Source organism: Onychostoma macrolepis, chromosome 23, assembly GCF_012432095.1.
Source record: "Onychostoma macrolepis isolate SWU-2019 chromosome 23, ASM1243209v1, whole genome shotgun sequence".
Taxonomy (NCBI): domain Eukaryota; kingdom Metazoa; phylum Chordata; class Actinopteri; order Cypriniformes; family Cyprinidae; genus Onychostoma; species Onychostoma macrolepis.
In genome coordinates this window covers 9,049,428-9,074,697 of record NC_081177.1, presented here as the reverse complement: position 1 = coordinate 9,074,697, position 25,270 = coordinate 9,049,428, and the positions used below count along the sequence as shown (strand labels likewise).

General features: G+C 35.2%; 1 protein-coding gene across 1 annotated transcript in view; it reads right to left on the bottom strand.

Moving 5' to 3' along the window:
* LOC131531582 (solute carrier family 41 member 1) overlaps nt 1–25,270 on the bottom strand; it is a 58,549-nt gene extending 33,279 nt beyond the window's left edge. Inside the window, exons 1-2 of the mRNA XM_058762428.1 lie at nt 25,141–25,270; nt 18,744–18,953 (exon numbers count right to left, since the gene is read on the bottom strand). The gene's annotated coding sequence lies outside the window, so the exon portion shown is untranslated. The remainder of the gene's footprint in view (nt 1–18,743; nt 18,954–25,140) is intronic.

Genomic DNA, 25,270 nt, shown 5'->3' with positions numbered 1-25,270 from the left:
CACCTGCAGAAGGCCCTTGCAAATTATTTTCTGACAGACATTAGATGGTCTTTTAATATTTGTAAGTTGTTGTATGTATGTGAAAGGGTTTACATGATGCTGTCAGTATGTTGATATTGCATGATTCAGTGTTTATACATACAAAAATGTACACTAAATGTTTGGAGTAATAAATTGATACTTCGATTCAGCAAGGACACATCAAGTTGATCAAATGTGACAGTAAAGACATTTATTAAGTTATAGAAGACACTGTAAAAAATGACCGTGATTTTAACGGTAAAAAACTGTGAAAAAGCTACGGTAAAAACCTGTAAGATGGTAAACGGTAAATTCCCCTAATATATACGGTGAAAAACTGTAATAGACATTTCAGACAATTTTATGGTGAAATACTGCTTTTGGAAGTGAAAAAGAATGTAAAATTTACAGGGAAAAAACGTAAATTGACATTCCCAGAATTCCCTGCGTTGCATTTCAAATTTTGTTTGAATTTGATGTTTTTTCTTTGAAATAACTAGGTTTCTTCGTAGTTTTTTCTTATCAGTTATGTTTATTAGGGTTGTATGTTACATCTAATGTTGTTAAATTAATGTTTATTGCATATTTCAGTTTAATGACCATGATGGTATTTAATGTTTGTGTGAATGACATTGTGCACCTTCTATATATGTTATTATTTAAAAGCTGCTTGTGATGGGCTTTCGTTCATCATGTGACTTTTTCATTACCACCTGCATTTGGTGGTTATCAGTGTATTTCAAAAGGTACAAAACAGATTTCAGTACTTCAATAGGTTGGTATATTAACATTAAATCAGTTAATGAAATTACGGTATTTAACTGTAAATTTAAGTTAAAACCGTAAAACCTAAAATGTTGCTACCGTATATTTTACGGTAGAATTCCGGCAACCACAGCTGCCGGTTTTTTACCGTAAATGTTTTTACAGTGATTTATTTTAGATGAATGCTGTCCTTTTGAAGTTTCTATTAAAAGAATCCTGAAAAAAATGTATCACAGTTTCCCATGAAAATACTAAGCAGCACAAATTGAAAAATAAGAAGAAATGTTACTTGAGTAACAAATCAGCATATTAGAATGATTTCTAGAGTAACGGCTGCTCCTCATAAGAATAACTTGCATTTTAAAATATATTACAAATTATTTCTAATATATTAAAAATTCTTCTTTTTTATTCTTTCTTATATATTAAAAATTACTGTACATTAAAAATTATTTCTTTACATTTTTTATTTATTTTGCTGTATTTTTAATCAAAGAAATGCAGAGAGAACAAGAGCCTTTTTCAAAATAATATATTTCAAAAACCTTTGAACCTTTGTATGTGAAAACGTTATGTAAGAATACTAATAGAAAAAAACATGATTACATTAACATATGACCACCTAACCACCCGGCCACCTACAAATCAACGCTGTTCAGTAACTTGATTTTCCCCAAGAAGGTCTGTAATACCTATAGAAAGCTATCCATTAGATTTCCATTCCATTCATTATCTGGCTACTGCATGATTCCTCTGCAAATATGGGACCTAAATACTGCCGTCTTTGCTCACAGGCACAGATGCAGGTCTGTTTTTGCCAACGGCACCACAAGAATGTGTGTTTGTGTGGCTCATTTTGATCCCTACTTCAATCTTGGAAGAGCACGTATCAGATCCATGCTGAGAGCTTATAATGGTGTGTGGTAGGAGTTCAATTTAGTTTCATTTACACCAACTCCAATAAGTCAGATTGAAACGCTCGCCTGCATTTTCCCCGTGCTGTATATTCAACCACATACAGCGAATATAAGTGGGCAGGGGGTCTCGCATGATTGTGGGGGCTCAGGAAACAGCACCTCTGCCCTGGGCCATGCTGTGCTAAGCAAACACGTAATGAAGTTATGCAGTCTTAATGTTTTTTAGGACTGCAAGCTTTCAAATCACAGCTCCGTTACTGCGCCTGGCGGCTCCAATCCAGATGGATACAGTAAAACAGAGAACTCATGCACCGCAAATCAGAATTTAAAACCCTATCAAGATAAATGACCATGTTTACAAGGTAAGATAATCCCGGTGTACAGAAAGAGTCCTCTTTTTCTTTTTATTAACGATATGCAGGCCAGATATGTTTCATTTAGCTCTATGGACAAAACAAAGTCATCCACCGTTTACACAACAATGTTGTAAGATTGGATTATTGTATTCTAATACTTTCATTGAGAACTTCGACAAAAACTGTGCAACTTATCAAGAGCACTTCACCAAAGTTAGGGAATAACAAATTCAAATGAGTTGCTTTTCATGCAAGTTACAGTGTTGGTTGACAAAACATATGAAGGCATTGGAAAGCTTGGTTCATTCTAGCAAATCGGTTAAATAAACCAAACAAGAAAAACAAGTCACAAATTTGAGTCCCTGGATTTAAATGCAGCTGTTCATTAATTTGTTGTTGATGCAGTTCCATGAATTAGGATGTATTCCTTTCATTTACTTCCTATAATTTTTTCTCCCAAAATTAGATCATTCAGATCACAGTTTAGTTCATTCATTCAAAAACCCTTATTGCTTTGGTGCTACAGAAATGCGTCTCTAATTTAAAGCAAAGAAATAGCTGGATAAAAATTTATATAAAGATATTTAAATATCTTAAGTATCTTCAATGTAATTAGTACATTTTTGTTAGTGGCATGAATGATGTTTCACTAACAGTTCACCCAAAAATGGAAGTTCATATTTTGAAACCTTTAATCTAAATATATATGTGACCTTGGACCACAAAACCAGTCTTAAGTCACTGGGGTATATTTGTAGCATTAGCCAACAATACATTGTATGGGTAAAAATTATCGATTTTTATTTTATGCCAAAAATCATTATTAAGTAAAGATCATGTTCCATGAAGATATTTTGTAAATTTTCTATCTTAAATATATACAAACTTAATTTTTTATTAGTAATATGCAATGCAAAGGACTTCATTTGGACAGCTTTAAAGATGATTTTCTCAATATTTAGATTTTTCTGCACCCTCAGATTCCAGATCTTCAAATAGTTGTATCTCGACCAAATATTGTCCTATCCTAACAAACCATGCATCAATGGATTTGTGAACCAGTTCAGCTGATTCACTGAAAAGATTTGACTCAAATGAGCATTTTGTTCATTTATTAGGCATTGTCACTTCTCTTAGGTTTGGAGTGTGAATAAATGATGACAGAATTTCATTTCTGAATGAACTGCTTTAATGTAAACTGATTGGAAATGCAGGGAACTATTGAAATTCAGAGCAGTGACATGCAATATTGTGGTACTTTGATCTATTGCAAAAATGCATGAGGGACTACGACTAAGTGCCTCCCGACTTTGAATGTCTAATGTAAACTGTGGAGTATCATCTTTATACCATAATCACATGCTTTTTATATTAAACACACTCTCCTTCCGTTTTTCAACATGGGACACCAGCCGCACTCTCTCGTATTAAAAGCCTTATAAATATAGAAAGGCTCTGCATGTGACAGCAACACTGCAAAATCAGCAGAATTAGCTGTGTCTCAATTGTAGAAATGACGCCAACTCTGTCAGTCAGGTTTCAAAGCACCAGCCCGAGGCTTGCCAGTTCGGATTGAGTCCCTGTGATCCTGGCATAGGGTCAGAAAGCTTGTGGAAACAGAGGAGGGGGGGGGGGGGGAGCCAAAAGAATGCCCGCTGCCCAGAATGGCATTCTGGTATCCAGCCACTCTTATCAGCTGACTGTCACACCACTGTGACTCAGCTGTGTGTGTCCTTACATACTGTACATTGGTCAGGTACTAGACACATGTGACTGTGCTCTGTCACGTTCACAGGTATCATCACTCTTACATGGAAAAACAAAAACTCTGGTTTCCCACTTCGATTGCTTGGTCTAAACCCAAGTTCGATTACACTACTCGCTCTGTCCCTGCAGGTCTCTTTTGTCATTGTATTTTTAACATGAGATAGGCGGCAAAAATAGAAAGTGCTATTTGTTTGAGTTTTTCTCATGTTTCTGGCTCTTAGATTTTACTAGCAAAAGTGCAAAGCAGAAATGAATTCATTCACCTGATAGTTCACCTTCACAAATTGGATGGGCTGATTTTATACCAATTGCAAACCGCTTTAGTAATTTTTCGATTCCTACAGAAACAAAAATTTGCAAAAAAAAAATATATATATATATATATATATATATATATATATATATATATATATATATATATATATTATTTTTATATTTTTGAAAGAGGTTTTTTATGCTCACCAAGGCTACATTTATTTAATTAAAAATGCAGTAAAAACAGTAATATCATGAAATATTATTATAATTTAAAATAACTGCTTTCTATTTTAATATATTTTAAAATGTAATTTATTCCTGTGATACAAAGCTGAATTTTCAGCAGCCATTACTTACAGTCTTCAGTGTCACATGATCCTTTAGAAATAATTTACATTCGATTTAACTTTCACAAGACATATGTATTTTTATAAATAAACTATGCTCATGATTTTTAGACTGATTGATGAGTCTTTTTGTCCAATTTACTGAGTCATCTGTGAATCAAACTTTACTGATTGCACCATACATTTACTGTTTGTTAAGACTGTCTGTTGGCGAAATAGTCCAGACTTCATCATAAGGCAGATTAACAAACTTCAAAATCACTTGGTTACAGTGTTGTTGTTGTTTTAAATGGAGCCGGTTCAGAATGAGAACAGGTTCTTGATTTCCTAACTCCACCCCAGACCCCTATTTTCAAGTAGGCTCGGGTGTAATTCCTGGGTGCACACCTAATTTTGAAAAGCAACTTTTAAACCAATCAAGCAAACTAAACTCTCACATCAATGGACTGTGAGGATGTTAAAACACTCTCAAATGTACACACGCACTTTCGCAGAAACACACATGATCATTTTCTAGTTAGTCTTTATCCAGTAGAATAGTAATGATGATTACTATGACCCATACAGTAAGCCTCATTCCTGCTTAATTGGCCCATACTCACCGGTGGGGCTTACGAGCTGTTTTACCTAAACACACTGCTGTCAGCCAAGAGCAATTACTGCTGGGACAGTTTAGGCCGCAGGGACTCAGTGGGGAATGGTGCGGCACTAAAAAATCCCTCAGCTTCAATTTAAGTTACACAAATGTTCAGAGAAACTGAGATGCTGTGCACTGTAGGAAGTTGAGGCTTAGTTTCAGAGTGATTATTTGAACCACACTGAGTTGCTATAAATCAAGTGTTTTCAAACAGATTTAAATTTGCAGCTTTTCAATTCCTGTAGTAATCATCCACAGTGTTAACTTAACATGAAATAAAATATCTAGAATTTGAATGTGAAAGTAAGCATCTAAAAATTTACTACATAATTGGATGTTTCCAGCAAATATTGAGGAAGAGTAAATCGCAATCCTAAAGATACGACACACTGAGATTCTTACACACTTTAGTATTCTGAAATATTCCAATGGGATTCTGGGCGAAACTATCAGTTTTGACTGACCAATGGCAGATGGCAGGAGTGATTGGGAAACCTGTTTGAAAATGATCATCGTTTTGCAATTACACTAGATTTTGGTGGCACAAACTTAACTTTTAAATTGGATATAGAGTACTGAAAGGATGACATATTTTTTTGTAGGCCAAAACCCAGAAACATTTTAGCAGTTCTGGTTCCATCGTCCTGAAATCAATGTTTGTTGTTGTTGTTTTTTTATTAGATTTTTGGTTAAATTCCTAAAATCTTTAAGGAACTTTTTTTTTAATGAAGACTAAAAGAGTTGTCAGAAGAAGCTTAATGATGGTGACTTTGAAGTCCATAGTGTGACCATAGTGTAGTTTGTTTGTAGTCTGTGTTTACAATGTAACAGTAGTGGGACAAACTACTACTGGTACAGGATGTCACAAAAAGTGACTCCTCCTTACTCTACATCTGCTTTGTACAATAACTAAGGCATCAGATCAGATTAGTTCTGCTATCTTCAAGACCAAAGAACTGCTGTGGTATCTTTAGATGAAGTTGTTTGGAGTAAAAAAAATAAATAAATCTTGAAAAGGTTATAAAATGATTGGTGAAACCTGACGTCTTCCTAGGGGCCATGGATTGTTCCATTATAACAAAATGGAAAAAACATGCCACAATCCATACTGAAACTGCACAACTGAACAAGAAGGGCAATTGTCAGAGAAGTGACCAAGCAGCCAGAACTCTTTGGATGAAATGGAAGAAACTGCGGATGTCTGGACAATCTCTGTAGCGTGTCACAGATTTGGCCTTTATGTGTGAGTGGCTATAAGGAAGCCACTATTGAGGAAGGCCAACATGAAGTCACTCAGTTTACCAGAAGACATATGACTCTACATTTCAACTCCTTGTCTCGAGAGAAAAGCTCAATGTTTGGTGCAATCGAAATAAAACTCAAATCTTTTCAAACAAAATGTCCAATAATTCTTAGTATTCTGGAATTGCCCGAACATTTAACTGAATCCAATTAAAATATGTGGTTGTCCTGAAATTTGGATGCTACCAATGAGCTTACTCAAGTAAATTCGGATTGGGAAGAATTGGTAAAAATTCTAAACATTCATGTTAGTGAACCACATTCAAAGTAATGGAGAGTAAATAATTCTGGAAATGAGAAAAGTATTATTTTTTTTCTTTCCGAAACAATATTTAAAATAATCGAAATAATTTATAAATTAAGACAAAAGTAAATGTGCTAAAAATATAGTTAACAATTTTCAACAAAGTATGTAAATTAAAAATAAATACAATAATAAAAACAAAGGCACTATAAATGATTTGCAGTAACATTTATATGCAGTGTAACATGTCTGGTAGTTATTTTATGTAATATTACAGGTTCCAGTTTTAATATTGTGTACCAACAGGCAACATTTTCACTAAAATTCAAATAAACATTGGGCATCAGAGGTTAATAAGCCTGAAGTTTCAATCATTTTAAATGACTCAAAGGGACCGGCCTTGTTCTGTGATTCATACACCCAAACATTTACAACAACTTAAAGTATTTTTGAAATGAGGTATAATGTAATGTACGTGGTGTTGACGTCAAGCCAGAAGTCCCTGATGGAAATTTCGCACTGTCTGCCCTGTCCCAGACCTCCAGACCTGCATTTCCTCTATAAGCTGCTGATGATGGGTGCGGCTGGCGCTTTACAGAGACCTGCCTGAGGTGTTAAAGAGCTGCACTCGCACACCGCACACACCGGCCTGTAGCATTAACACTCCAGTAATGTGTCACCCTCAATCTTAAAAAACTCTTTCATGATTCAATGCTCTTTCTATTAAGCGTGTGTAAAATTAAACTCCATCATCCCTGAGATACAAACGGCCGAGTCACAGAAGTACCTCGGATATTTCCAGTCCCTCTGACCCTCTCGTGCTTGTGCGTAAACAACCCAGAGCAGCGTGTAAGTATGCCACATACCTCTGCTATAAGCAGTAAGCACACCTGTGTACCCCTGAGCACATTGCGTCCCACAGTGAGGAAGTGCATGTAAACTCTTATGGTTGGTTTATGAACGTTTGCCATATCTAAGTTAGTATAAAACTTGCCTAAAGTTACATAAACTCTTGTGGCTGTTTTTTGGCCTTTTTTGTGTTTACCTAATTTCAGATAACCTCAAGGTCTGTTCCAAATGAAAACGCTGAGCAAGCACCTTTAAATCAAAGTCAAAATCAACACAATACTGGCAATATTGTGAGGAAAGACCACACTGTTTAACCACATCGATAGCTATGAATTCAAACAGCAAATCCTAGAGATTAAACTGATTTTTATTTATTTCTGTTAAAATACTATTGCAGTGTCATTTCTGCAGACAATGTAAAATACTTTGGAAACATTTTTGCGTAACTTGCAGCATCCTGACTAGGCTGACACATCAACAACAGCCAACCAATGTCATATGGGAAACCTGTTTGAATACAATCAAATTACACTCTTCAGATGTATCTTTAGACTAATCTATGTAAATTTGCTAGGGTAATAAATTCAACATTCACATAATTGTGAATGCTTGTAAAAATGATCCACATCTTTGTCAAACTCAATTAGTAAACTCAAAAGAAAACTAAAACTTCAAACTCAAACCTAAACGTCATGCAAAATTAGCCAAAATGACCAAAGGTAATTTGGTAGAAACCTCTGTGCCTTTTTAATGTTATTTTTATTTTGAATGTTACCCGTTGCTTCATTTTTTATATTTTTGAAAAAGGATATATACTTTATACTGGGGGTGTAGCGGTACACAAACATGATGGTTCGGTACGTACCTTGGTTTTGATGTCACAGTTTGCTATGGTTCCGGTACAGCGGGGGGGACTAAACATAAAATTGCTTTATTTATTAAACAGTGGTTTACTGAACAAATTGTTCTTTCTTTAAATAAATTCAATTATAATTAAAATTTCCTCCGCTTACCTCAGCTTATGCTCTAATCTATAGGAAGCCATTTTACGTACATTAATATAAGGTTACAATTTACAACAGAGCCTAAACTTAAATTTAATTACTATTTATTTTTAAATATAATAATCAACACTTAACTTAAAAAAAAAATTGTATGAAAAAGGTAAATTGCACATAATGCAGTTTTTAAATTATAAAATTTATATTTGTTGTTGAAATATAGTAATTTACAGTGGCTGTCATAACGTGTTTCATAACAGATTTATTTAAACATACATTAAATAATTAAGACATTACTGACAGGTAGCCTAAAGTAAAATATAATGAGTAGATAGTCTAATATTTCACGAAATGCTCTTCTCTAGACTTCATTTCTCTAGCGAGCTAGTGAGCTGCGGACACTGATGACTTGCCTGAGGTAAATGAAATGCTACATATCAATTTGTTTATAAGCTGTTGAAACACTGATTGAGCAATTATGAGATGTTCATTCACGTTTATTTCACATTACAACTAGTAGTAAAGAGGAAGGAATGATCACGCTCACTCGCGCTCTGCGCTGCCATTTGAACTTAAGTGTTTATACAGCAATCTGTCACGCCACATCAAAGAGCATCAAGAGGGCATTTATTGTTTGAATTTCCTGGAAAAAAGGACATAATTTGAAAGATGAGACTTTGCTTCTTATGAAAAGTGACAATATATAAAACTGGACGTTTCCAATGAAGTTTCACTTGTGCAGTGGTTAAAACAATGCTGTATTTGTTTGGTAAACATGCATACCGAACCGAAAGACCCGTAGCGAAAATTTTTGATATGAATATTACACCTCTACTTTATACATTTATTTAAGTATTTTTGTAATGATCAACAAAGCAGGAAATAAATCAATTGTGTCATTATGAGTGTTGGCAGAAACATCTTATAAACCTTCATAGTTTTTATTCGTTTAGCGCTTTTCACACTCTGTTATGTTTTAGAGCAGTTTTACAGAAAATTGTACCACAAATTTCAAGGATCCTAGAAAAGGCTTTGACCCAGCTAATAAATATTGTTATAAAAAATAAAAAAAATGTTAAAGATGTATAAGATGTTCTAAGATCTTTTCGGTAATGTTAAAAATATTATTTCTGAATGCTCGAAATGTTTAAAACATTTTAAGCCTGAGACACACTGCATGATTTTCGGCTGTCCCAGACGAAAGACTGGCACCATGAAACAATTGTGGCGAGTCAGAAATCGCTACGATTGTTTCACGATGCCAGTCTTTCTTCTGGGACAGCCAAAAATCGTGCAGTGTGTCTCAGGCTTTAGAAATGTTCGTAACACTTTAGAATAATGGGTCATTTGTTAACATTAGTTAATGTATTAACTAACATGAACAAACAATGAACAATGCATTAATTACAGTATTTATTCCTCTTTGTTAACGTTAGTTAATAAAAATACAATCATTCATTGTTAGTTCATGTTAGTTCACAGTGCATTAACTAATGTTAACAAACACAACTTGTGATTTTAATAATGCATTAGTAAATGCTGAAAATAGCATTAACTAAGATTAATAAATGCTGTAGTAGTATTGTTCACTCTTAGTTCATGTTAGTTAATACATTAACTAATGTTAACAAATGACCCATTATTCTAAAGTGTTACCGAAATGTTTTTTCTTGGTTATGCGATCGTTAAGGGAATATTCCAGGAATGTTACTTTTAAATGTTTTTTGAACATTTCGAAACAATTATCAACATTTAAAAAGCTTTCAATTAAAACATTTCAGAAAAAGGATCCATAAACGATGTATAAATAACATTTTTGTGCCAGTGTTTTGAGAACATCGTTAAAAACTAGAGAACTTTGAACAAACGTTCCATCAACATTACTACAAGAACATTTATTCATAACTTACCAGAATCTTGACACTCCCCTGTTAGCTGGGGAGTTGTATGACAATCATTTAAAAATGGCATGAATGCAGCATGAGGCGAGCTAATCAAAGTATTCTGGCTCATACAACAGATAATAAAAATAAATTCAAAAATGTGTACTGTACTGTTTATTAGAACTCAGGGGGTGTTTGGAACCAGATGGGTCTCTCTCTGTCCGACCTCTCAAACACACACGTACACAGATGCACATAAACACACATGCACACAGAAGACGCGGTGAAAGAGCTCACTGTTTCCACTTTTATTTTCCACTGAATAAACAAACCTGTTAAGGGCAAACATGAGCCTCACCTTCAGAAAAGCGCAGCATGAGGCTCTTGCATTCATGAGGTGAAAACAAGTTAAAAAAAAACTCATTTCATACTAATTCCAGCCAAGAGTATTGAATTTTAGCTAGATATGCATTAATAAATTGATAATTAATGAAAAAATGCATGCTTTATTTCTTTGGCAATACATTACAATATACAAACATCCACAATCTGCTTTACATTTGCAACAAATATGCCTCGAAAAGCCATGCAGCTATAAAGCTGGCTTTGCATTCATTTAAGCACTCCCCGTTGAGCATATGTGCGTGTGTGTGTGATCGAAAAGCAGCCATCATGCAAAATGTTCCTCTGTACAAACTGCACACAGTGGGGTCCATACATTCATAAAAGTTCTCTGAGAGGGCAGAGAGCACAACTTTACCGGCCCAACATACAGCGTGCGTTATTATATACAGCTTCACCTTTGGCTCATGATGTGAGCTGTTTTGCAAAAATAAATGAAAAGTGAATGTAAATAACATAATACAGGCCTCATGTCCCCGAGCTCATAAATTACTGTGAAAAGCAGCACTTTATGGGCATTCTTTTGACCTATACAAAACAGGCCCCCATCCACCCTCACTCACACAGAACGGGCCTCTCTCTCTCTCTCTCTCTCTCTCTCTCTCATTCTCCTTCCAACTGTTATGTAAGCAGGATCATTATCACCTATCTTTGAAGTGAAGTGAGGGAGGGGCGGAGCTTCTCCGGCCCCTTGGTTTCGTTCTTGTTTATAGTTACTGTTGTCACAGTGTTAATAGAATCCCTCTATCTGGGTCTTTAGTGCTTTTATTCTCTTGCACTGTTTTTTCGGACTAGTTCTCTAGGGATATTGGGTTTCTGCGTTGTTTTTCTCTCTCTGTTCACCACTGTAGCAGACAAACTTTCTCTCTTCCCCCACACTCTTTTTCCTGTTTCTTGCACTTCATATTTCCATTTCACACTTCACAGTCTTTTTCCTAATCAAAATTTAATGAGTTACTGAAAGAAATGAAAAACAGTTTGGAAACACATTCTACAGCATTGACAAAAATTAGAGATTAAATTCAAATAGATATTTAAATACGTAGAAATTTACATTGATAATTATTTATTTATTGTGTCTAATTATGTTTTTGTGTATTTATTTGTTTGTTTTTACAATTTATGCTGTATCCTGCCTAAAACTACCACAATTCTAAAGTTTTACAGATGGTTGCCAGGGTGTTGCTATGGCGCTACCCCGGCGTTCTGAAAGGTTTTTAATGTGTTGCTATATGGTTACTATGTGTTCTGGGTGTTCTATGTTGCTGTAGTGTTGCTAGTGTTTTGAAAAGTTGCTGTGCAGTTGCTAGGGTGTTCTGAAAAGTTTTCAGTGTGTTGCTATGTAGTTTCTATGGTGTTCTGAAAGATTTTTTTGTGTGTTGCTATATGGTTAATAGGTCTTCTGGGTGTTCTATGTTACTATAGTGTTGCTAGGGTGTTTAGAAAGGTTGCTATGCAGTTGCTAGGGTGTTCTGAAAAGTTTTCAGTGTGTTGCTATGTAGTTTCTATGGTGTTCTGAAAGATTTTTTTTGTGTGTTGCTATATGGTTAATAGGTCTTCTGGTTGTTCTATGTTACTATAGTGTTGCTAGGGTGTTTTGAAAGGTTGCTATGTAGTTTCTAGGGTGTTCTGAAAGGTTTTTTGTGTGTTGCTACTGTATATGGTTAATAGGTCTTCTGGCTGTTCTATGTTACTATAGTCTAGGGCATTTTATGGTAGGGTGTTGATGTGTGGTTGCTAGGGTGTTTTGAAAGGTTACTATGCAGTTGCTAGGGTGTTCTCAAAGGTTTCTAGTGTGGTGCTATGCAGTTGCTAGGGTGTTCTGAGATATTTTTCGGTGTGTTTTCCAGGGCATTTCTATGCCATTGATAGGGTGTTCTGGATGGTTGTGATTAAAAGGTTGCTACTGTATTTGGTTGCTAGGATTTTCTGAATGGTTGCTAGGGTGTTATAAAAGGGTTTTAGTGTGTTGCTATGGAGTTGCTAGGGTGTTCCTAAAGGTTTTTCTGGGTGTTTTTCAGAATCACGTTTCGGGGGTAGGAAATGTTGCCACAATAACAGTGTAAAACTCTCCGACGTATTTTAAGGATTCTATGCCGCAAACTTTTTTGAAAATCCAGCGTTTAGTTGATCCTGATAAACGCTCGTCATCACAGTTGTAAACACAACAGCTTTCTTCTTTCGTGAGGGGTTTTGGTGTCACGACATCTTTGTTTACAGGCGGAACGTTAAAGAACACATGTCTCCAGGAAATCCTGTATAGCCCGATACACACCAAGCCGACGCCGACGAACTAGTGGGGACAGAAGCAGACTGTGGGGTCGGCTCATGTCAGCTGCGTCTGGGTCCAAAGTTGCTCTGACACACCAAGTCGATGCTCGACACCCTCGACGGCCAAGTAGCACGTCCGTTCTGCGCCTTTCTTGTGCACTGGTTCGCCAGCTGAACAGCCAATCAGAATGATCAGATGGCCCGACTGACCGACGAGCTCCGTCGCCGATTCAACATGTCGAATCGGCTGAAAAAAAGCTGATGAGGACCAACTTCAGCCGATGGCGTGGAACACATTGAGAAAACTTTGCCGGCCGACGAACAAAAACTTGGTGTGTACTGGGCTTATAATTAAACCAGTCCAATGACAACTTCGAAACTACTGAAGTGTTTCCATTTTTGTGTGCCATATGCATCAGACGTTCAGCCAACAGTCCTTGGGCATGATGTTTGAGGCTGAGACTAGTCATCTCTATGTCAATACTATGGTGTTCTGGGATGTTGCTATGTTGTTCTGAAAGGTTGCAATGTTGTTGCTAGGGTGTTCTGACAGTTTTTTCTGGGTGTTTTCCAGAGCATTTCTATGCCATTGATGGGGTGTTCTGAATGGTTGCAATGTGGTTGCTAGGGTCTTAAGGCTAAAATGCTTTTAGCATGTTGTTATGCAGTTGCTATGGTGTTCTGAGATGTTTTAGCATGTTCTGGGTGTTTTTATGATTGTAGGGCATCTTAGCCTGTCGAAGGTGTTCTGGATTGTTGCTATGTTGTTGCTATGCTGATCTGAGTGGTTGCTATGCAGTTGATTCAGAGTGTTCTGAGAGGTTTTTCTGGGTGTTTTCCAGGGCATTTCTATGCCTTTGCTAGGGTGTTCTGGGTGATTGCTAGGTTCTGAATATATATATAGGTTGCTATATAGTTGCTGGGGTGTTCTGAGTGGTTTCTGAGTGGTCCAAATCTGATCGCTTACTACTTACTACTAGCACACATCTTCTCTAAAAGCCATACACTGTAAGTTTTGAGGTATCATTCGTGTATATTGCACAAACACTGTGGGTGCAAGAACTAAATTTATTACTTATGGTTAGGAGTTAGTTCAGATCAGTAAACCACAGCATAAGGAACTGTCATGCAACAGTCATAGTATCGCTTGCCTCAGCAAACACCTCTAAAAATGTAGGTCATCCATAACAGAGATCATTCATGAAGATAGAAATACACTGTTTACTCTACAGGCGAGCAGATCTTTTTTGAGAGAGCGACTTTTTTCGGGGTTTGTGGTGACACAAGTGAGTTTATTTACGAAGCAAGCCTGAATTTGATTTGAATCCTTGCGGTGCCTCTTGTGTGATTTTCACCACACCTGAACAACTTCTAGGTTATGCTTCGCCGAGCTGCTGCTATCAGATGTAGCAGGCAAGTCTACGAGGATCCCATGATAATAATGTAATTAGGGAAAATTCAAACACTTAACAGTGCTTCTGTTAATTTATGCAAGACGCCTTGCCCTCAAAGTCTTCTGAGGACATGATGAGGCCAGACCATGCAGCATGTTTACAGATACTAGCACAGCTTTTAGTCAGACAACGGGCCTCACAGTACAAGTACTGTGTCTATTGAGAGAGAGAAAGAGAGAGAGAGATACAGACAGGGAAAAATTAAAGAGACACAGAGAGAAAGAATCAAGGACATACAGAAAAAACTGCATGCGGGTATCAGTGAAATGGCAGAACAGGTTCCTGTTGTCAGGTTTGGCAAAGTGCCGAAAGCCCCAGTGGCCTCAGATTGAGGCATACTGAAGTGACGAATCGACACTGGGGATTTATAGAATCCTTCATAGTGTGTTAGATTCCCGCATTAAATTTATTGACTTTACTGACTTTATTATTAGGAAGCTGGGGCAGGACATATCAAAGGGCTTTTAGTTATGTGACTTTATATTGTATATATATATATATAAAGGTATAAAGAGGAGGGACATTCTCATTCTAGAAAGAATTTTATTGGACAAAGCTGTGTAGTGCATGATGAGTTAGCAAAATTTTTAAATTTATTTTAATTTAATCAATAAGGAGAAAAGAAAAAGTAGACATTTAGACATGGTATTCATTCTATTAAAGACATTCTCACTGTAGAAAAAAATATCAGACAAAAACATGTGTAGTGCAGGATGAGTCAGCAAAATTTTTAGAGTGACTTTCCAAAAGACAAAATTTTAAATGTGTATATCTGCTGAAGGTAAATTTTAGCAGATTTTTTGTAAGCCTCAAAGTTGACACAAAACATGTGTTTCCAAATTTGACTGTATAAATGTACAAACAGTTCAAATCACTCTAAAGATGATAACTAATAAATTAAATTAAATTAAATTCATTTAAAAAATCAAAAAGGAGAAAAGGTGGCATTTAGACATGGTATTTATTGTTTCAAGGACTTTCTCATTCTAGAAAGAATTTTATTGGACATAAAGCTATGTAGTGCAGGATGATTTAGCAAAATTTTTATTGTGATTTTCCAAAAGACAAAACTTTAAAATGTTTATGTCTGCTGAAGGTGAATTTTAGCAGATTTATTGTAAACCTCAAAGCTCAATATATATACACAAAATATGTTACCACATATACATAGACTGAATAAATGTACAAATTGTTCAAATAACTCTAAATATGAGAACTGATAAATAGAAATAAAATAAATAGAAAACACAAAAGTTGACAATTAGTCATCATGGCATTCATTGTTTCAAAGACCAAACAGCAAGGAAAGAAAGAAAGAGAGAAATACTTTGTATATTTGTCATGTTTTCCATTTAAAAAAATCCAGAAAATATCCTTGAGAAGCACAAATGCATTTGATATTAAGACTTGTTTTCATCCTTTCATGCAAGACTCCATGTGCTTTTTTTTCTTTCTTTTCCGCATAGCAATTTGAAAGAAAAAAGGCTGTAATCGTCTTCCTTTCATTTCATTCTTCTCACTGGGGCCAGTCTGAGGCTCAGGGTAGTTTTCAAGGCACAGTTTTTCAGAGCGTGCTTTGCCAGTCCTGTGTTTGAGAGCGAGCTTTTGCACGGTCCCTAACTGAGCCAGAACGTGCTTGTTTTGAAATGTGCCGAGTGAAAGACTTGTGGAGCGTGTTTGGGCATGGGGATACAGGGGCCCCACAACACCCCTCCAAGCGATGAAGGGCCCCAGCAACACCCCCCTCCCATTCCTGAGGAGAGACAATCTTTCGATGTGAGCCGTGCTGTATTGTGCTAAGGAAATGTGACTAACCCCCCGTGTTTACGCTCTCTCTACGACCCCCTCTGAGATAAGAATAATATAATTTGATCATGACAGACGGCTCCTTGGCTCTCGATTGGTCCAGTGCGATGACATCACGTTCATAACAGCATGTTAAAGGGGGCTAAAATATATTGAGAAGAGACAGAAGCAGCCTTGCTTTGTACCTTTCTGTCCCCAAGAAGTGCACAAAATGTCCCGTACAGCATACACTTTGTATTTACTATGCAGACACTGTGCCACATTCAAAATGGAAAATTTAGATACATCTCAAAGGCCACTAATTCCTATATTTGAACTGTATAATGGCTTGTTTTATTTTTAAAAGCAATGGAGCGGACAAATGCGAAAAATGGGAGTAGGAAGGAACCACAAAGGGCCTTCTGGTGCCCGTTTGTAGCCAAAGACACAACAACACCGTTCTAATTTGATGTGTTTGGCAGTGACAGGGCTGTGGAGGGCACAAAATGTACCAGTGTTCTCTCTCACTCTCAAAAACACACGAAGACAGACACACATACGTATACTGCAATTTTAATCATTAACTTGTCCAAGAAATATTTTTAGGACTGCATTCACATCAACATCAATCAAACTCCATAAGTATGATTATAAAGATTATGATCATTAGCAAAACTGTACACAAACACACAAGTGTTATGAGCCATATGTGCTTATATATATATATATATATATATATATATATATATATATATACATTTATATATGTTTAAAATTTTGGAATACTTTATTATTTGTTCTCTTAAGCTCAACAAGGCTGGATTTGGTGGGAAATATTATTAGAGTCTAAAATAACTGTTTTAAACTGTTTTAATTTTAAAATGAAATGTATTCCTGTGATGCAAAACAGAATTCTAGAATTAATTAAAATTCATTCTAATGCATTTGATGCTCATTTATTATCAGTTATTATTGGTTCTCAATTATTAATATTGTTTTTTTATTATTATTATTATCAGTGTTTCTGGTAATTTAATAAATATTTTTGTGCAAACCGTGATACTTTTTTCAGGATTCTTTGATGAATAATAGTTTATTTGCAAAATTTTGCTATATATTACTATTTGCAGTATTACTGTTTTTAATGTATTTTTGATCAAATAAATGCAGCCTTGGTGAGCATAAGCAACTTTTTCATTATAAAAAAACCAAAAAAAAAACCTTAATTATTCCAAATTTCCAGTAATGTAGCCAATAGCAGACACTCTTTTTTTTTTTAATCAAATATTTATCATATGATAACATATTAGACTGATGGACCTCAGATGCCCCTAACAAGAGAAAAACACTCATTGTTCCAGTTCTGACCCAGTGTGCCAGCAAGACAAACACACACACAAACAGAAGTCTGTGGCCTACTTCATCATTCTTTGAAATCAGCTTGTTAGAAGCTGATGAGGTCGTGTATTTCTGATGAGTTCTGACAGAGTGAATTAAACAGGATGCAATCAAAGTCTACCATTATCTATTCAGTGTTTTCTCTGGCTCATATTCTATTTGGGGCACAAAGACTTATATCCAGAATTCATTCCTTTTGAAGCAGCACAAAAGCATGTTATGTCAGCAATGCTTCAGGATAAGACAGATAGTTCAAACAGGGACTCATTAACAAAATGCAGTAACAAGCATAAAATAGTAATTTACTAAATTGTATTAGAGACATGAAGTGTGCCCCCAGATATAAAGTGTACCAGGAGTCTAATCTTCCTTGCAAATTGTACAATGAAAATGTAATATAACACAATATGAGAAGTTATTATAAAAAAAAAAAAAAATTATAAAAATAAAGGAAAAATGCATAATATAACAGACTAATGGCATTCATTGTTAAGACGTGGGTTGCCTTTATTCTTATTATCCCTTAAAAACGCTAATTTAAAAAAAAACATTATGCAAAGAACTGAACTGTACTTCTGAGAAATATGATTGGAATTATTTCACTTGAGATGAAGAATTAGTCCTATTAAGTTTTAAATTTTAACCTTTTTATTAACTTTTTTTTAACCTTAGCCCTTTAACAGACAATGCCATGTTGAGGTCAGATCATAACCTGCCAGGTCATGCAGATGACCAGTGAAAATTACTAATATAAAGAGCAACAATATAGGACTTTCAGCCAATGAACAAGCCACATTACAAAGCATAAACATGAAAATTGTTGGGTTGAATCCAAATAAAATACTTGCATTAATGTGTGTGTATGAGACAACAGCAAATCAAAAGATATTGACCTACAGCTTCAGTCTGAACTGGTACAGTTAGTAAATCAATTTCATGCATCCACAGGCGTCAGTATAAAGTTTAAAACAACTGGCACATTAAAAAAAGAACCAGAAAAATGTAAACAAACATATTGAGTAAATCTTTAAAGTTGAATAAAGTAAAATGAGGGTAGACATTTTGCAGTAATTCAAGCCAACTTACTTTAAACTCCAGTATATTCCAGAGACTGGTGGTGCACAAGCCAAAGCCTGCTGTAAAATCACATAATGTGTGGATTCTCCAGACCTGATGGGGGCAGCAGAGAGGCTAACGCTGCTTCAGACAACAATGAACTCCTGTTGGAACTGACTTTGCAGCTAAAGCTTCCCTCCATCCTCATCCAATAAGCACCGGGTTTCCACAGACCCAACTCTGAAAATAAAGCAGATATACAGTGGTGTTCAATAAACTTAAAAGCACAAGCCAAGACATTTGCATTTTTTTGCAAAACCCATTTATGAAGGAATGATGGCATGAACTTTGCAAATTGAATCCAGCAAATATATTTTCCTTGAAAGCTCTCATTAAAAGCCTGCTAACCTCTAAATAAAACTTCACTCTGGAATGAAACCGGCATCAGTATCCATTTTGCAACATGGAAATAGTCTAAGCTATTTTCTGTGAACGTGCATGACTTTCAATTCATTAACCGTCATAGGTAAATAAGTGGAAGAATAACAAAGTGCAGAAAGCACTAAAACTACTTCTTTTTTTTTTTAAGTGTTTTAAAAAACAAATAAGAATACAAACAAGACTTCTGATTTTTGAAAATGCATGAGGTTGTAACTCATTTGGTAGATACTTTTCATTATTCAAAAATGAGTTTGTACTGATTTTTCTTTTCAACAAAGTCTAATTTCATAACATCATATTGCAATATTTAATCAAAAGATGGGCCCATGTGCATCCACAGAGGTCTGGCTAAACTCCGAATATCCACTGACCCTAGAGCCATCTGTGCTCTGTTCAATGGGCCTGTAAAACTGTTCAAGATGTTGCCCATCTGTTCTTTGGACCATTGATCACAGATCACTAGCTCACAGCGTGGAATAAATTCAGCAATCACCTCGATTAGGCCTGCAGATATGACTCAGCATTCATGCTATTCAAGGAGTATGAATGCGTCACACACGGCTTCAGCAGAGAGATCCGTGATTGTGACATACAGCTGTGGCTTTTATGAGATCAGCAAAAAAAAATTGGCAACTACAAACTCTGAAGTGAAGCAAACGAAAAAAGCTCTTATTGGACGTAAGAGCGTTGTTCCACTGCACTTAAGAAGAGCTTTATTTAAAGTTTGTACAGTTGAAGAGAGCCCATTGTATAATGTTACACAACACTGAGTAATTCTCCGCAGGCTCGTTGGCAAAATTGCACCGTTTCTTTCTAAATTGTGTCTCTGTGTTGGTGGTTCAAGACCTGATTATACGATCAGTAGTTTGTCTTAAGGGAATACGCTTTACTACTAAGTGCTGTGTTGATTTTGGCTTGTTTCTACCCATGGGCATGCAGAGCTATTGTATAGATGCTTAGATTAGAGTATTCCATCTTTGAGTGAAGATTAATGAGATAGATTTATGCTTTTTTGCCAAGTGAGTGTTGGCAGATCATAAGCTTGGTGAAAACAACTTTTCATTACCGTAGTGTTTGAGGTACATGTGCACATACAGATTTCTATCTAGTTTAGATCTAGATTTTTGTAAGAAAACATTACAGAAATGTTTTAAGCTATAGTGGATCTGTTTTCCCGGCTATCAAAAATAAGTTTTGCTAACATTCCTATTAAGTTATAAAACATCATTTCTGGATGTTTTCTGAAGCATTTAAAATGTCCAGTTTGTTAATGTTTTAAAAACGTATTTTTTTCTTTTTTATGCAAATGTTATGTGAATGTTCCATTTGATCATTTTGCAAACATTGTGGGAATGTTCCTTTTGATTTTGAAGCAAGTATTAACATTTATAAAATGTTTCAAGAAAAAAGTTCCATGAAAAGTTCAATGTATAAATGTGACCCCAGACCACAAAACCAGTCATAAGGGTCAATTTTTCAAAATTGAGGTTTATACATTCCATTGATGTATGGTTTATTAGAATATGACAATATTTAGTCGAGATATGACTGGAATAAAATCTGGAATAAAAAAATCTAAATATTGAGAAAATCGTCTTTAAATTTGTCCAAATGAAGCTCTCAGCAATGCATATTACTAATCACATATATTTACAGTAGGAAATTTACAAAATATCTTCATGGAACATGATCTTTACTTAATGTCCTAATGATTTGGCATAAAAGAAAAATCAATAATTTTGACCCATACAATGTATTTTTGGCTATTGCTACAAATATACCCAAGTGACATAAGATTGGTTTTGTGGTCCAGGGTCACATATAATGTTTTGTGCTAATGATTTGAGAACATTCTTGAAAACCAGATAACTTTGAATAAACATTCTATTTAAGGAAATATTTGTTCATAACTTTGAGAGAACTTTGCATGAACATTAGCCGACATTCTGAGAACATTCCCACTTATCCGGTTCCATGCATTTTATCATTCACTAAGTGAAAATTGCAATTCTAATAATCAGTTATAAAAGTAAAAGCTCACCTTTCTTCATAAGTGTGTAGTTTGCTGTATCATTTAGGTCTTTCTCACTCTTAAAAAAACAAAGGTTCAAAAAAGCAATGTCATAAAGAAACATTTTGCATTCTTCGAAGAACGTTTCAGTGATCAGTTCTTACAAGAACCATTTTTTTTATTAGTGTGAAGAACAATTGAATAATTTGAATAACCTTTTTTCTTTTTTAAAGGTTGTTTGCGGAACCATCGATGCCAATTAAAGAACCTTTATTTTTAGGAGGATAGCGCAAGCAGTCTTGAATGTGTTACGCACTGAAGTTTAATACCTTCAACTTTACCTTGCCTTAGCACTAAAATGCTTTTGTAAAAACGTTTTTGAAGTCTCGGGGTATAGTATTGTATCGATGCTGATAAATACAGAGCTTTAAAATCTTCAATAGAAACAGATAAACTTTCAAAAGGCAGTGTCCTATTTATCCTGCAAGTTCTCCGTCCATTTCTGAGCTGAGATGGATTGTCGTTCCACCTCAATGCAATCCACATGGCTTTTCTCGACAGGCCACGGTCACCTTACATCAGTTAGAGATGCATTTAATGACCCAAAAATACTGACGTCATAAATAACAGCAGCAGTGAAGTGGGGTCAAGAAACATAGACATGTTCATGGAGCACTATACACTGCCATATAGTATGGCCATTTTACTGAGACAAAAAAAAAACCTGTTGCGGAGGAGAAAAATAACACCAGTTTGTATTTTTTCCTGAATAGTTCACCCAAAAATGAAAATTCTGTCATTGTTTGCTCACCCTCCACATGTATGATTTTCTTTCTTCTGTTGAGCACAAAAGATGATATTTTGAAGAATGTTGGTAACCAAACAGTTGATGGTAGCCATTGACTTCCATAGTATGGAAGAAAATAGGGTAACACTTTACAATAAGGTGTCATTTGTTAACATTAGTTAATGTATTAACTAACATGAACAAACAATGAACAATGCATTTATTACACTATTTATTAATCTTTGTTAATGTTAGTTAATGAAAATACAGTTGTTCATTGTTTATTCATGTTAGTTCACAGTGCATTAACTAATGTTAACAAACACAACTTGTGATTTTAATAATGCATTAGTAAATGCTGAAATTAACATTAATTAAGATTAATAAATGCTGTAGAAGTATTGTTCGTTCTTAGTTCATATTAACTAATGTTAACTAATGAACCTTATTGTAAAGTGTTACAGAAAATAGTATGGAAGTCAATGGCTACCATCAACTTTTTTCTTTATCCCTTTAAAATAATTTAATGCAATATATGCTTTAAATATTGTAAAATATTGTTTATTATAAAACAAAATATATAATAGTTATAAAATATTTTAAATGTTGTTTATGGGAGGAAAAGCCAGTAGGGTTAGTGTTTAGGAAACCTGCTTGAAAACAGTCATTGTTCAGCGTTAGCAATTTTTCAAACAACAAATTTAAAAAAAATCAGCAGCTTCTAATCAAAGAGCAAATAACACACCGTACAGAACTTGTCCTCATGTAGCACTTTGTGACAAATATCTTTATCAAACTGAATTGTGTCATCAGCATCCAGCGAGGTGAAAACGTCCCTATGAACCATTTATCTGCCAGAGAGCGGACTGTTTGGAAATCATTTACGTCACCACTACCTGAACACCAAAAGTTCACGGAGACAAATATTGATTGAATCTGAGCTCTTAACGTCACTGTAAACACATGATCGATAACGCAGAGAACTGAGAGAAAGTTGTGTCTGGTCAAGCCGAACGAAGCTGCATCAGAAAGCGTCAGAGGTTGCCGTTTGTTTAAACTACATATTTGAACACATTTCTTTATTATCATAAAGCATATGCCTCGCCAACCAGTATCAATGCATACATTCAGTGCATATACATGTTTTTCCCTATTAAAAAAGTTTACTTTACTGTACTTTCAGGGAAAAAAAGTAGGTTTACTCTTTATATCTGAATACATTCATCATAGCTGATTAATATTATATGATTATAATTTTCTTAAAAAAAATAAATAATAATTTTAGGTTACCTGACTTTTTCATCTATTTTATTCAAATGGTTTCTTTTATGCAAGAAAATATTCCAATAATATTAGTAAATAAAGTTGCATATACTATACAAAATATGGTTTATTAGTTTTGGATAAAGTTTCTCTGTACTGGATCAAAGTCTTTTTATGTGTACAAACTGTAGCTGACTAAATCTATATGAAGTTATTTAGGTCTCCTGTGTGTAAACCGAACCACAGATAATAGTGTTTTCTAGAGCTGTGGGTTTGTTATTCTAGTATAGACTTTGATTCCTCAACCATCAAATTATGGCCACCATGTAAATTGCTAGAACTCTATATGGGGAAATGCTCACAGAGACTCGTCTGTCTGAAACACAGCGTTTTAATATGTAAGAAAGATCACAGCCACAATTTCAGAGTTTCATCGAGCAGGTCCATAAAAGTTCAGGAGAACATTCTGTGATGAGATTCATTTGCATTTCTTCCACATAAACTTGAGGATGAGGATACTTGGCATGCATCAGAGTGCTGAGAATATAATAAAAGACAAATCGCAACTGTTTCAAGACATCCGGATATGAATACTTGAAGACAAAATGTGGTCAAATAGAGCATCTGGAGTTATTGCTTTATTTGATATTGATTACTCAGTTCGAGTGTTGAAACCGCACTGTTCCCAAGGGCAGACCAAATATACTTTCATACACGCAACAGTCTCATATGCATGTGATGAGCAAACATTTTTCATCAGAATTTTTCCAAAGTTCCAGAAGAGGTCAGCGGGTTTGGAAATCTTCTTTTCTGGTGACACATGAAAAACGGCTTTCTGAGATGAAAAATCTTAAAGGGATAGTTCACCCAAAAATGAAAATTCTGTCATCATTTACTCACCCTCATGTCATTCCAAACCTGTATGACTAGCTTTCTTCTGTGAAACACAAAAGATATCGATATGTATTGAAAGCCAATCTTGTTTGGGAAACCTTTTCGAAAACAGTCGTTACTCTTGCAGTTCTGTTAATTTTTTGCCTCATTTATGTATTTCGTATTATGTATATCACCCTCACCCATCTGTATCAATCAAAAAAACACTTTCGAAGCACAACATACATCCATGGATCAGCCGAGACAGACTAAAGTGCATGTCTCAGCGATTCAAACGTTGCACAGCTGTGTGAAATAAGGCCATCACGTTATGCAATATTAAACAATCTTCAGAATCCCTCCAATTTCTCTCTCTCTCACACACACACACGCACACACTGGGGCTGTGAGCCAATAACCTTCAGCAGAGTGAAATATGTGTGTGTGCCTTTTCTCTCTGTTCTTGAAACACCATATTGTCTAATGATAACCCCTGTCCATGCCAGCCTCAGTCAGCTGGTAATATATTTCTCAATCTGTATCGGAGTGGAACAGAGGTGCCCTGAGGTTTATGAGTTAGTTATTCATTCTCAGTGTGAAAAATAAATATTTATTCTGTGCAGTAAATATATCACAGCATTATATGCAGTTTGTCCAAATAGTTTTATTTTTTATTTTTTATTTTTTTTAATTAGTCTCTTATGCTCACCAAAGCTGCATTTATTTGATTTCTATATAAATTATTTCTGTGATGGCAAAGGGAATTTTCAGCATTATTACTCTTTAGTGTCACATGATCCTTCAGAAATCATTCAAATGTGCTATTGCTCTGCTTAAGAAACATTTCTTATTATTATCAATGTTGAAAACAGTTGTGATGCTTAATATTTTTCTGGCAAAACGTGATACTTTTTTCAGGATATTTTGATAAATAGAAAGTTCAAGAGAACAGTGTTTACTTAAATTAGAAATCTTTTGTGCATGTAAAGTCTTTACACCGATACTGTCACATTTAATGCACCATTGTTGACTAAAAAAAAACTCATACTGACCTCAGACTTCTGAAGAGTAGTGTATATAGCACTGATGTAAGACATTAGACAGGGTTTCCCATGCTGTTTGACATCTTCTATTGTGTTGCTGTCCTTTCCCTTCAGCAATCAATTGCCTTTCCTTTGAACT